The 12,990-nt window shown below is 46.9% G+C and overlaps 1 pseudogene; it reads left to right on the top strand.

The window, feature by feature from the left end:
* The first annotated feature begins 8,870 nt into the window (after positions 1-8,870).
* LOC125509389 lies at positions 8,871-10,065 on the top strand (annotated as a pseudogene).
* Positions 10,066-12,990: the final 2,925 nt, after the last annotated feature.

Here is a 12,990-nt window from a genome sequence, read left to right as displayed (position 1 = left end):
GGCAGCAGTTCGTTTTTCAGCTCCTGGGGAACTGGATTCAACAGTAAGCTGAGTGTGTATAGGCAACAACAGTTACTACCCCTCCCTCGTCCGCTGCACGCCTGGCAGAAGATGCACCCTCGGCCACACATCGGTTCACGAGCGGGTCTATATTGGTACTGTAATAACAGGAGTTAGTGGTCACTTTACTTAAATTTAATTAGCTTTAATAGAAATTTATACTTAAAACAAGCAATGCATTCGCTCGTTCTATCAGTGCCATAGGATCAACATGCACAACAATTAGAATTATTATTCTCAGGACGCACACGATCAGCACATTTGTCGCACTTTCACAAAGATAATACTACCAAGTTTGAACTATTTGTTATGGTTGTTGTCCTCTGCATCATCATGCCGTGTTTCCCAGCTTGCAAGATTCAGAACCAACAAATAAGATCCAAATAATAAGTACAACAAAGATGCCTACACATCTCATTTATTCCCAGCTTGCAAGATTCAGAACCAGCAAATAAGATTCAAATAATAAGTACAACAAAGATGCCTACACATATCACTGATTCCCACCTTGCAAGATTCAGAACCAACCCATTAGAGCCTTTTGATAAAGTGAATATCGGGATTAAATCCATCTTGGCTAGCCATGTCATACAATCGAAGAACTTGGCTAATGCTCTTGACCGTCACAACATCTGTAGTTGAGTATTCCTATTTGCATAGCACAAACCAGGAGAGCATGATTTCACTTTAATAGTGGCCTCCTTTACTCAACCTGCACCTCCACTCGGATGAAGCCTGCCTTGAGTTCCATGATTCAATTCATGCGCCTTTTTCTGTAGTTCAACTAAAATGAAGCAAAGATTGCATCATTCAGCTAGCAAGAAGTACTTGCTCTCATGAGCTGGCAGGTTCTTCTTTAGTAGTTGCACTAAAATTGAGGAACATTAAGGTTGGCTGTCCGGCTCATGTAAGGTGCAACTATAATTTTGTTATCCTTTTGTGCAGTTCCACTAAAATAAAGTGCCATTGTGGTGACAGTGACAACTCATCTTGCAAAGGCTAATAAAATGTTGCACGAAATTACCAGCAGAACTTGACGGAGATTTTGGGAACTCCAATCACCATTTTGTGCAGTTCCACCAAAATTGAGAGATGTTGCCCACGTGTCATTTTAGTTGAACTGCACAAGACACTCATTCCAAAAAAGTGTTTTGTGCAGTTCACCAAAAGGTCACAATAGCAACAAGGTGAAATGGATACCCCTATCTGCACAAAAAGATAGAAAGTAAACAGTTGTTGGTCAATAAGAATATACGAAACATATACAAAATGAAAAGAAGCATCTTAATTATGTTCATGGCAATCACGCAAGGATAGTAGAGATTTTAAAACATCAGTGATGCTTCATGTTACCAGAAGCATTACGATCAACAATGAGATTCCTCAAATATGGGATTACTTTAATGGTGGCATTGCTTGTTTACCAGACACAGTAAATCAACAACAGCTAAAGAGTTGGTTTAAGGGCATGGGACCATGGGGACACCAGGACACTCAGCAGCGTAAAGGAGCAACTTACTTATCATACTGGGGAAAACAGCAGGAGTGCCATTTGTAACACAGTTTAATTGCATCTTATCACTGGAGGCATTAGATTAACAATAACACTGGTTAGACATGTCCCTAAGGTAACAGTGTGATCGCTTCATTTTATATGCGCCCTTACATTAACAACAGCAAAAGGTTGGTATAAGGACATGCGATAGTAGACGCATCCGCACAATGTACCTACAAGGAGGCATAAAGTGGTGATGCCGAGTTTGTTCATGCTATGTGAGGGCAGCAAACCTAATCCTGGAGACCTTGTACTATGTGAGGGCAGAAAATCTAATCCTGGAGACCTTTTACTATGTGAGGGCAGCAAATCTAATCCTGGAGACCTTTTACTATGTGAGGGCACAAATCTAATCCTGAGACCTTTTACTATGTGAGGGCAGCAAATCTAATCCTGAGACCTTTTACTATGTGAGGGTAGCAAATCTAATCCTGGAGACCTTTTACTATGTGATGGCAGCAAATCTAATCCTGGACATACTCTGTTGACTTGTCCACCAGCCGCCACTTTCTATCCTTTTTTGAACCAATAATAGATCTGTTCCTTATCCAGTTTGTACTGCGTTTTCCCATTATCTCCCCTTTCAACCAAGAGACTGGTTGGGTATCTGGTCTCTACTACTTTCACCATATTATTTCCTCTTTGAATCAAGTCCTAGATTCATGCTACAACTTTCCCCCCTTTCTTTGTTGTTTGAACAAAGCCCTAGATTCGAATGCATGAAGTAGCTTTACCTCTAATAATACTAAAAATTTAGGTGGCTTTGGAAGAGCTGATGGGAGTAGCAAAAGATGCACATGCAGACACGCGGGGAGCTGGGGCAGTAGAGCAAGGCCGCTTTCGAAGAACTTATACCTGAGTGTTGCCGGGATGTCGGCAGCGGCAGGTCGGATCTGCGGATAATACGATAGGGAGGAAGAAGGGTCGGAGGACCTCCCGAGCCGGCGCTGTGTCGGAGAGAACGACACGGGCAGAGGATCGGGCCCCTCCGACAGCTGTGTGTTTCCTCCCTCGGCGGTGATGACCGCGTGAACTGATGCACCTTTTAGTCCTCTACACACACCGGCCGAAGGGATCCGGCCGGATTTGTGACCAGCGGTGAGTAGAGAGAAAATGTTGCTACCGCTGTCTTGTTTATATCTGGAGAGGATGAGAGAATGAAGAGAGCAACCCTAGTAAAGCAAGCACTTAGGCCCCTGCGTGCATATATAGTGGAGTGATTATCTTTTTTCTCTCCACAACAAGCGTTTCAATTTGTGTACGTGGCATTAAAGAAAAGAAACTCTCTATTTAAGGTGACTACTGTACGACTCCTACTTACTACTAGTAGTACTACAGTATTGTTCACTTGTGCTCCCCGCCCCTCCATTCATTGAACAACCACATGGGTGAATAAACATACAGTACTTACTGTATTTATATAGAACGAACAAGCTGGAACTATTTTCATGTAGTTAAAACTTGAGGGCGGGGCTTTTCCCGGGCAGTACGCGCGGCAGTTTTCGGGTAGGAGGTTTGACAGAGAGGCGAGGAGGGTGAGCGAGTGGGGCTGTGCGATTTGATGGTGCGTTACTGCTGGAAAGACTTGTGATATGACCACTCACTATAGTCATGAATTACAGGCGCTCCGACCGGGGTGATGCCCCCCTTCCGTTCCGCGCTCTAATCTGGTGCATGAGAGCATCACCAGTGTGTAGAGGCAGACTTGCCTCTAAGGTGGGCCCTACACCTCAGCCTCTAAGCATGCATAAAAGCCTGGCAGTGTGTAGCATCCGTCCTTGCCTCTAAAGGTGAGTTCCATATAAAATAAACAACTCCAATACCACAGCTGATCCTAACCTTTTCATGCACTTGTCAGCAAACAACCATACACTGGCATGTAGGTCCGTTGTATTTTTTTGTTCGTTGAGGCCGCCTCCAAGCTTAGCGACGATGCTAACGAATTTTCGCTTAGAGGCAGAGTATGCAGTGTATAGCGCCAGCGCCAAAGAGCATAGAGGCAGCAATAGAGGCGGCTAAATCTTACACTGTGGATGCCCTGACACGTCGACCCGGATGCTGGCTCTCCCACATGTCGAAGTAGAAAGAAGGAGCAAAGAATGATGCGGTATATACTAGTACTATACTACTCCCTCCGTTCCTAAATATAAGTCTTTGGAGAGATTTCACTATGGACCACATACGGAGAAAAATGAGTGAATCTACACTTAAAATGCATCTATATACATCTGTATGTGGTCCACAGTGAAATATCTACAAAGACTTATATTTAGGAACGGAGGGAGTACTACTCAGGTCGGAGGAGTGCGAACCACGCAGCCCAGTGAACCAGCAGTGCGAACCACGGTAGCCCAGTGAACCAGCAGTAGAAAACAATGTGGTGATATGGCCATAAAAAACAATGTGCTACGATCCACACTGTAGCAAGTACAATAACACTCCTCTTTGTTTGGATCCCTGAGTTAGAGCTAGTTTGGGTTGAAATAGCCTCAAATTATCAAAACAAGAGGGGTTAGTTTGAGCTAGTTTGCTCTAACCCAGCTAAAAAAATAGCCCGGTGGAGAGGTTTTAATTGGGTTAGTTATCCTCGGGCCCACTATAAGAGAACTAAAAAAATCTCCCCTGCCCGCACCAGATCGCTCCCCGCCACCTATGAGACGACTCCTCTCTGTTCCCCATAGGGTCAGTTGCCCTCTCTCTCCTCCGGCCGCCCTCTCCTTTCGGCCTTTGCTGCCCTACTCCGGCCGCCCTCTCCCTCCGGCCTTCGAAGGTCGCCCCGCTCCCCCTTCACCAGTCATTTTTCTCCCTCTTTCATGCGCGGCGGCGGCGCATCTACCAGGGAGGTCGCGAGAGGGGTGAGTTTGTTGGTTCCTTCTCTGTCTCACGGCCATATCAGTGATCTTGCTTGCTCTAGCTCTAATTCTGATTTGGAAAAGTAGATCCTGATCAAACATGGTATAGATTTGTGGTGCACGCATGGAATTGTTTGATGCTGCTTGAGGAGGTAATAAATCTTTCTAGAGGCCCAAAGATTCAGGTCACCTTTCTAGGTATTTCAATTTCAGGCTTGCATTATTTCTAGAGGCCCAAAGATTCAGTTCACCTTTCTAGGTATTTCAATTTTAGGCTTGCATTATTTCTAGAGGCCCAAAGATTCAGTTCACCTTTCTAGGTATTTCAGTTTCAGGATTGCATTATTTCTAGAGGCCCAAAGATTCAGTTCACCTTTCTAGGTATTTTAGTTATAGGCTTGCATTATTTCTAGAGGCCCAAAGATCAAGTTCCTAGTCGGCGGCAAGCGGCCCTGCTACCCATGTCGGTGTCGACCTCAACTCGCAAGGGCCGGCGTCGGAGGGGTTCCCGGGGCTTGGGCTCTACAGAGCCTTCCTCCAGAGCGACAATGGAGAGCTCCTCCCTCGGTGCGTGAGGGGCTCCGGGCTCCCTCCCTATCGTGAATGACTTCCGTGATGAGTTAGCTCATTCTTTGTTTCATGAAGTGTTTTTTTATTTTGTGAAGCTTGATTGACGACTTGTATGTTTAAGTGGGATATCTCATTTGTATGGACAAAGTAGAAATTATCATGTTTTGCGTGCTTGATTTGTATAGATGGTTTGTTTATGTCAATTGTGAGCGGGAGGAGGCCACAGAAGAGCCGGCCACACCAAGAGGGTGCTTGGATCCAAGGGACTTATTTTAGTCTGACTAAAAATAGTCTCTTTAAGAGGCTAAAAGTTCCAAGCACCCCTGACTAAAGAGGGGCTAAAACTAGTCTTGAGACTAAAAAAATTTAGTCAGGGGTACCCCTACTAAAATGTCGATTAGTCATCTCTCTCCTCATTTAACTCCTCTCCTTTAATACAGGCAAGTTCTGGATTGGAGGGTTTGGAGGATAATAAATGCTCATTAACTTGATTTTAGTCTCTTTAGTATTTGGATCCAAGCATGGGTGAGGCTAGAAAGTTTTAGTCTCACTACTTTTAGTCATGGAACTAAAACGTATCCAAGCACCCTCCAAATCCGGCAGGAAATAGGGTCCAAAGTAGTGAAATGATTGAGATAGAGCATTTATTGTCAACCTAACCGTGCCATCCATACACCTCTTTGGTTTAGGGTTAGTTCAGGGTTACAATCTAACTCTAACCTCTAACTGAGTTAGAGTTCTCCTCGTCTCGGTTCATCGCCATCATACTTTCCCCATTCCTGTGTTTTCAGTATCCTACGAATCAAAGAGGCCCCTTTTTGCGGGAAAAATCAAAGAGGCCCTTAGACTGGTTTCGGTCCGGTCATTTTTTATAAACATGTTATGTCCAAAATTTAATGAATGTGCTCCGGTTTCTATGAAAATAATCAGGTTTCATGTAGTAATTCATTCGTTTATTTATTCTTCTGCGGGGGGTTTGCATGAAATTCGTGAGGTCTGAAATGTAAAGTACCCCGGCACATGCTCCGAGTCGTGCATGCACTACGACCTAGATGCTCTATGTCCCACATGTCGGCGAATGGGAGCACGTGGAAATAACCTAGGAGTACATATAGGAGGATAAATGCGTGAAATAATATGTACTGTGAAGCGTAGCCACGGTTCAAAAAGGAGACCTAAAGTGATGACAGCTATAGGTCGCATGCACCCAACTAGTGGTACTAGACATACAAATAATTTTTCACTCAGAAAAAAGAGGCACGAGTGCTCAGTACTCCTATTCTATAAACACGAGTCCCATGTGACAACAGCATCCGTGCTACAGCTAGCTCTCCTCCCTCTTTTCTCTCTTCTAATTCTAAACTAGGCCGACGCACGGTGGGCGGGGTGGGTTTGCTCAACTGTGGCCCCACCTCACAGTGAAAACATTACGACTGGAATAAAAATGCCATATAATCCCTCCGTTCATAAATATAATCCTTTTTAGATACTATTTCAAATGGAATACAACATACATATGTATGTAGACATAGTTTAGAGTGTAGATTCACTCATTTTGCTCCGTATGTAGTAGTCACTTGCTGGAATCTTTAGAAAGACTTATATTTGGGAACGGAGGGAGTACTATAATAATAAAACATTAAGGCCACGAGGCGATGCAGTGCTGGTTACAGGAGGCAAGAAGAAGAGATGCATCCATCAACGACATCCACATCCTCGACTCAGGGCGCCGGCCCACCGAACGGCGCCTAAGTAGCAGCGGCTTTCGTGGCCAGGTCGACGTGCTTCTGAACAATGGCATCCAAAGATTCCAGCCGCTGGAAGAAGGCCAACGTCTTTCTGTCCTCGCTTGCCTTGTAGTGGCCTATGTAGACGATTTCCTCGTAGACGTGGATGTGCAGGTCGACGGTTTCTTGCATGGCGAGGTGCTGCGCGGCGAGCGCGGCCTCGAGGTGCACATTCTTCGTCATGACCTCCGGCACCTGCAGGGCCACCAGGGCTTGAAAGAGTTCGTCACCATGGAGGCCGATGAGGGTGGCAGGCAATGAGGATCCTGGGCGCGCGGGCTGGAGCAGTACGGCAAGGTCGTCCGCGCGCTTCTTGACGGCGGTGAACTTGCGAATGGAGTTGACCATCATGTCGTCCATGCGAGAGGTGAAGCCGGCGTCGGCGAGGGCTACGATTCCTGTGGTCGCCAGCACCGTTTGGAAACGCTGCGCGGTGCGGGGCCGCAGGCCGGCGCCTTGGATGATTTGGCACAGCCGACTGCTGCTCGCGTCCATCACCTCCATAGGTGCTTGTGGCTTCTGGTCACTTGGTCTTGGATTGGAGTGAGCAGTGTTGCGTAGAGACTTGGGAGTAGATGGATTGGAGTGGTGGGGCGCCTTTATTATATGAGAGTCCAAACTCGGTTGCATTCACATCGTGCTGGCTCTATTCTGCTTCTCCAATTAATTCCCTCTGCATGTAATTGAGGATGCATCATTGACCATTCAACGTCTCGGGAACCGCTACCCTCTCCCTCCTTGGCATTCAAGCACCTATGGACCCGTCGACGACGAGGTGCCTATGGTGACTTCGTAAATTTCAAGATGAAAGTGTCGTGCGTGTGTGTGTTCATAGGGGTGAGTGTATGCACGTGTATATGAGCGCTTGCGTCTGTACTGTGTAAAAAACGTAAATGCGTGTCAAAAAGAGACTAGTCAGTATACTCAATATTGTGCACGTAGGAGAGGAAAACGATAGAACTAGTATGTATTTACTTACGGTGCAGATTCACTCATTTTGCTCCATATGTACTCCGTCTCGGTGTAGTCTAGTCACTTGTTGAAATCTCTAGAAGGGCAAATACTCCTTTCTGGTTTACAGGGCTATACTAGCAAGTAGTTGTACGTACTAGTACAATAGTGGGCTCACATAGAAATTTTGTCTCATGCAAGAGCCTGGCTATATGCATGCTCCAATGTTCGCAACTGCAACATTCGGTTTGCGCTTGGCTCTTCGCCTCTTGGAGAAGACGAACAATGTGTTACTACTACTGCTTCTACAGTGTCGAATCCACTGCTGCATGTCCGTCCACCGCGAGCAGGACGGATAGCTTGTTGTAGAAGTCCTACTAAGTAAAAGCCTATCCTCGTTTGTGAGCAACCGCGCGCATGGGTGAGGGAGAAGGCGTGTAGTAAAATCAAGCTTCTCCTCGTTGTACGAGTTGACGTGACACATCATAGCACTGGCCCCACATGCTTGCCTCTAAACTTGGCTGAAAGACCCATAGTGTACAATATATTTGCTGCAACCTCTAACATTTACCCACCACAAATTAAAATATATGTGGCCGTATGCATCGTTCTGATGCAGAGGCCGGGGAGTCCCACCTTTTCGAAGAAAAAAACAAATTAAAATATATATTCCTGTCTTGACCAGATGAGCGTGCAAACTGCAATCACCAGGGTGTCAGGTAGGGCTAGAAGACTATTTTAATTTTTTTTAAAACTTCGAGACGGCCACATAGCATGGAGCCGACCCCAATGATTTTAAGCTTACAGGCACGGTACACGCTATCCTAGACTACTCTACACATGAAACTGCCACACGAGCGTCTGGGCTGCGCTTAGCTCTTCGCCTCTTCGGGAAGTCGAACAATGATGGAGTACTACTGCACTGGAGGAGTACTACAGTACGCTTCTGGCCATCTGACACCGATTGAACTGCTGCATGTCCACCGCGTGCGGGAGGGAGAGCGTGTAGCGAAAGCTTCTCCTAGTCTTGCCAGCCACCACGCTCATGGGCGAGGGAGGGACACTCCTGCCTTTGCGTGTATGACAGGTGGGCCCGATAGGTGTGTGGCCAACCTGTCATATAGCCAAAGGCAGGTGCAGTTAAGTCGGCGAGGGAGAGGATAATCAAACTTCTCGTGGATGTACAAGTTGACGCGACACATCAAAGCACTGCACTCGATACATTTCAATAATTTGCGTTTACCGATGCATTAATTACAACGCATGCATGCATGCCGTGACTCTCCTTCTGATACTTGCATGTGTTGATTTAATGCACCTTGAAGTAGTATAAAATATGTGACGGTAAAGCTTTGTAATACCCCGGCCCAAGTCGAGAGATGGTTGTGCACGAGGAGGGCGAGATCATGCAGATCGAACAGGACCCGACGATGGAGCTCTCTAAGGTCTCGATGGACCTCACCGTGCTCCACTGCCCCTTGTGCCTCTGCCCCTTGATGCCTCCAGTGTATGAGGTTCGAATACACCTCATCTGTTCGGCTGATTGAGCAAGGTGCAGGTTTCTTGATTGATGTGTTGTTCGATTGATTTCTGCAGTGCAAGGGAGGGCATCTGGCCTGCGCGGACTGCCGCGTCGAGCACCCCGGGAACCAGCGGCAGTGCCAGAAGTGTGAGCGCGGCGGTGGCTTCGACGTGCAGAACACAGTGGTGGACTCCGTCCTTTCGTCGGTGAGGGTGGAGTGCCCGCACGAAGGCTGTGGGCTCTATGTCACTTACCACAAGCTCGCCGATCACCAGAGCGTGTGTCCGCTCGCGCCCTGCAAATGCCCCGTTCCCGTCTACGGCTATGAAGGCCCGCCGCCGGCGCTCTACCACCACATCAGCACCGCGCATCCCATGCCCGTGCACAGGATCCAGTATGGCAAGGTGCTCTAGCTACAAGTGCCACTGTCGGAGCCACGGCTCTTGCTGTTCGTGGACGAGGACCGCCACGCATTTTTCTTGGTCGGCGGCGTGCTCGACATCGGCGCCTATCGTCGTGTAGGTCGTCTGCATCAGAGCGGGGGCGTCCCCACTGCCGCACTACGTGGCCAAGCTGTGGGCGAACGGCCCACCGGGGGAGCCCAAAGGCACGACCGACACCGTCAAGGTGGAAATGGAGGTGACAAGCAGCAAGGATCCCGGTGACGTCGACGTGCAGGAGCTGACCTTCTTGACAGTTCCGCCCAAGCTGCTGGCCGGGGCTAAGCTTGTGTCCCTCCACATTTAGATTGACAAGCTCACAACCTAAATGTTTCTACAGTGCCTTCTGTTTATCTTAGTAATATGCTAATATAGGGATTACCTTGGTCTACTTTAGCTTAAGAAATGGTGGGTTTTGGTGGCGATAAAAAATTATGTTTCTCAATGCATTAATTGCAATGCATGCATGCATAAAGTACATGCATTGGTCAATTTTCTCTTAATACTTGCATGCAATGAATTAATGTACCTTGGAATCTGAACATGTGTTGGGGAACAACCAAATTGAGCCTTATAAAATGGAAAAACTAAAATTTTGAGATAAGCCCTATAAAACCGGAAAGGGGAGAGTAGAAAAAGAAGTACTCCATCCGGGAATAGTGCCGCACTTCAAAACTTGAACCGTCAATAAATTTTGAGCTTGCGTCTTGTCGCATTCCAAATTACTCCACGCTATATTGAATTGCAAACCTGTTCACACCGATCACAACCTAAACGTTTCCCACTTAGGAGCGTATTAGTACTCGGTTATAAATACAGGTATGCCAAGATGACTGCACATTCCTCCTCAACTCCTCATCCACAAAAACAAACAAGCCATTCATCATCCTTCCCTTGCGTCTGCCATGGCCAGCTTGAGTTCTGGGTCGAGAGATTGCCACCAAGGAGAGGCGAGCATGGAAGCGGAAGCATGAGAGATGTCCCGCCTCGCTGCGAGAGCAGCCGACATGTCCTGTTGCGCGGAAGTAGCAGCACAGAGGTCCCGCCATGCCGCTAAAGTAGCACGGAGGTCCTGCCGCACCGTCGATGCAGTAGACTGGTCCGACCGCGCTGCGGAAGCAGCAGAGATGTCCCGTCGCGCCACGAATGCAGCAGAGATGTCCCGCCGCGCCGCGGCGGCCTGGGAAAATTTCTCGCGGGCAGGCGACGACTGTTACAGGCGCATGCATGCGATCGTCCATAGCCAGATGGATCAGATCTCCGGTTGGGCGAGGTTGCAGGATGACATGAAAGCCTTGTTTGAACAGGCTATCGGCCTACTAAGGGAGGGCAATGAGAGGCTCTGGGCCAAGCGCGACCTGCTGAGGAAGAAGATCGTCCGAAGTGCAGACCAGCAGGAGGAGACTAGTGCCTTGTTGAAGAGGACTGGCGTCATCGTCAAGAAACTTATGGACCAGAATGACATGCTCCGCAACAAGCGCCAAAGGCTGGTGGAGGAATCCGTGGATGTTCTCAAGCAGCATCTTGAGGACATGAAAGAGCTCATCGCCGCTCGCCGCGGAGACTAGTTCCTGCGGCCTGCAGCAACGCATCAAGAAAGTAGAGATCAGCGAGCCAGATCCTTGTCTTCCTTCTTCTTTTGCCATTGTGTATTTCGGGCGTAGCCACATGTGGCTTTTTTAATTATCTTTCTATTATGTAAGACAATTAATCGTCCTTATCTTTCTGTGGAAGATCAATGTTGCAAGGTTGGAATGAAGAAAACTCTTGCTGTGGCGACCCTGGCGTTGCTGTTCTTCTAGTTGCTGCTGGGCTTCCTTCAGTTTCCTGGTTTCTTTTGATGTAATAATCGGTTTAGGATGTGCATTGTGTCGTCGGTTGTGAAATGTTCGGTTCTAGCACGGATGTTTGGCCTTTGTTGGCCTCTTGGGATGTTGCGATTTCAATCTGGTAGCTTTTAGTCCTTCGTGTTAGGCTGGAGTTGTGCTGAACTTCTTGTGAATTGTGGTGGTTTTCAGTAATGAAAATCGGAAGGGACAAGCCCTTCTTTGATCAAAAAAAATTAATCGTCCTTATATATTCATCAGTCTTGCTATAAGTCGTAGTAGATGCTATATAGGTCCGTCGGATCTTACATCAAGATCCGTGCTTTCAGATTTTCTTTTTTCTCTCTTAAATCTCAGTCGAGTGAGACATAGCCACGCCATTAAACAGAGGCTCGGGCGCCATTAATGGAGACCTTGGGAGAGAGGTGGACGGCAGATGGAGGTCAAAGGGCTCTCCTCCCAATAAGCACGTGCAGGGGTCTGATCGCACGCCTCTCGTACTCAAATAGCTACCCTGCACGGCGCGTCCTAGCTAATAAAAAATGGGGACGCGTGGCGGCACGTAAATGGTACTAGTAAGTATAACGCCCACGGTTTCAACAATACTTGTGTTTCCGATTGTAACGTGACAGTACTTGTTCCAAAATGACTTTGTTGATTGTTAATGTGTGCGCCTTCGCAAATCGGACTGCACATTTACCACAGCATGTTGGTGCCCTGTCATGGAACCAAGCCAAGTTTCATTATTTTCATGCGTGTTTTGGATTTACAGGAATTAAAAAACTAAGTTTCTCAATGTTTCCAACCCAGCCACGACGCCCAGAATTTTGAATTTCATTCCCATTTCTTGCATGTAACCTAGAAATTTACCCGAGGACACACATGTGATTTTTCAACCAACTTTGGTGCACTAGAACATGTGCTTGTATTTCAAATTTGAATTATGCACACAAAGGTGACACGTTCCCTCCCAGAACCACGAGCCTTCTTGAGAGAAGCTCCGATTTGCAAGAAGCTTATACCAAAATTTGTTCCTATTCAGCCAATTTTTTTACCACGACATGGTACTACCATGACATGACACCATGCCAAGTTTCATGATTTTAAAACCAAGTTTCTTAATGTTCTCGAACGAGCCAGGATGCCCAGATGTTTGAATTTTATTCTCATTTTTTGCATGGGTAGAAATTCATCCAAGGACATAAATGTGATTTTTCAACCAACTTTGGTGCACGGGAGCATGTGCTTGTAGTTCAAATTTGAATTATGCACATTAAATGACCAAAAACTCAATTAATGTGTAAATAAGGCCAAACGAAGCCGGAATAATTCCAAAATTTAGCAGGGCAATCATGTAGTTCTATGTTGCCTTTGTAAATAAACTCAAGGGGGACAACGTATATCGTTTCGCACTCAAAGGTGGCATG

This window comes from Triticum urartu, chromosome 5 (genome assembly GCF_003073215.2).
Source record: "Triticum urartu cultivar G1812 chromosome 5, Tu2.1, whole genome shotgun sequence".
Lineage (NCBI taxonomy): Eukaryota > Viridiplantae > Streptophyta > Magnoliopsida > Poales > Poaceae > Triticum > Triticum urartu.
The sequence above is the reverse complement of the archived record's forward strand: the minus strand, read 5'-3'. Positions and strand labels throughout refer to the sequence as shown.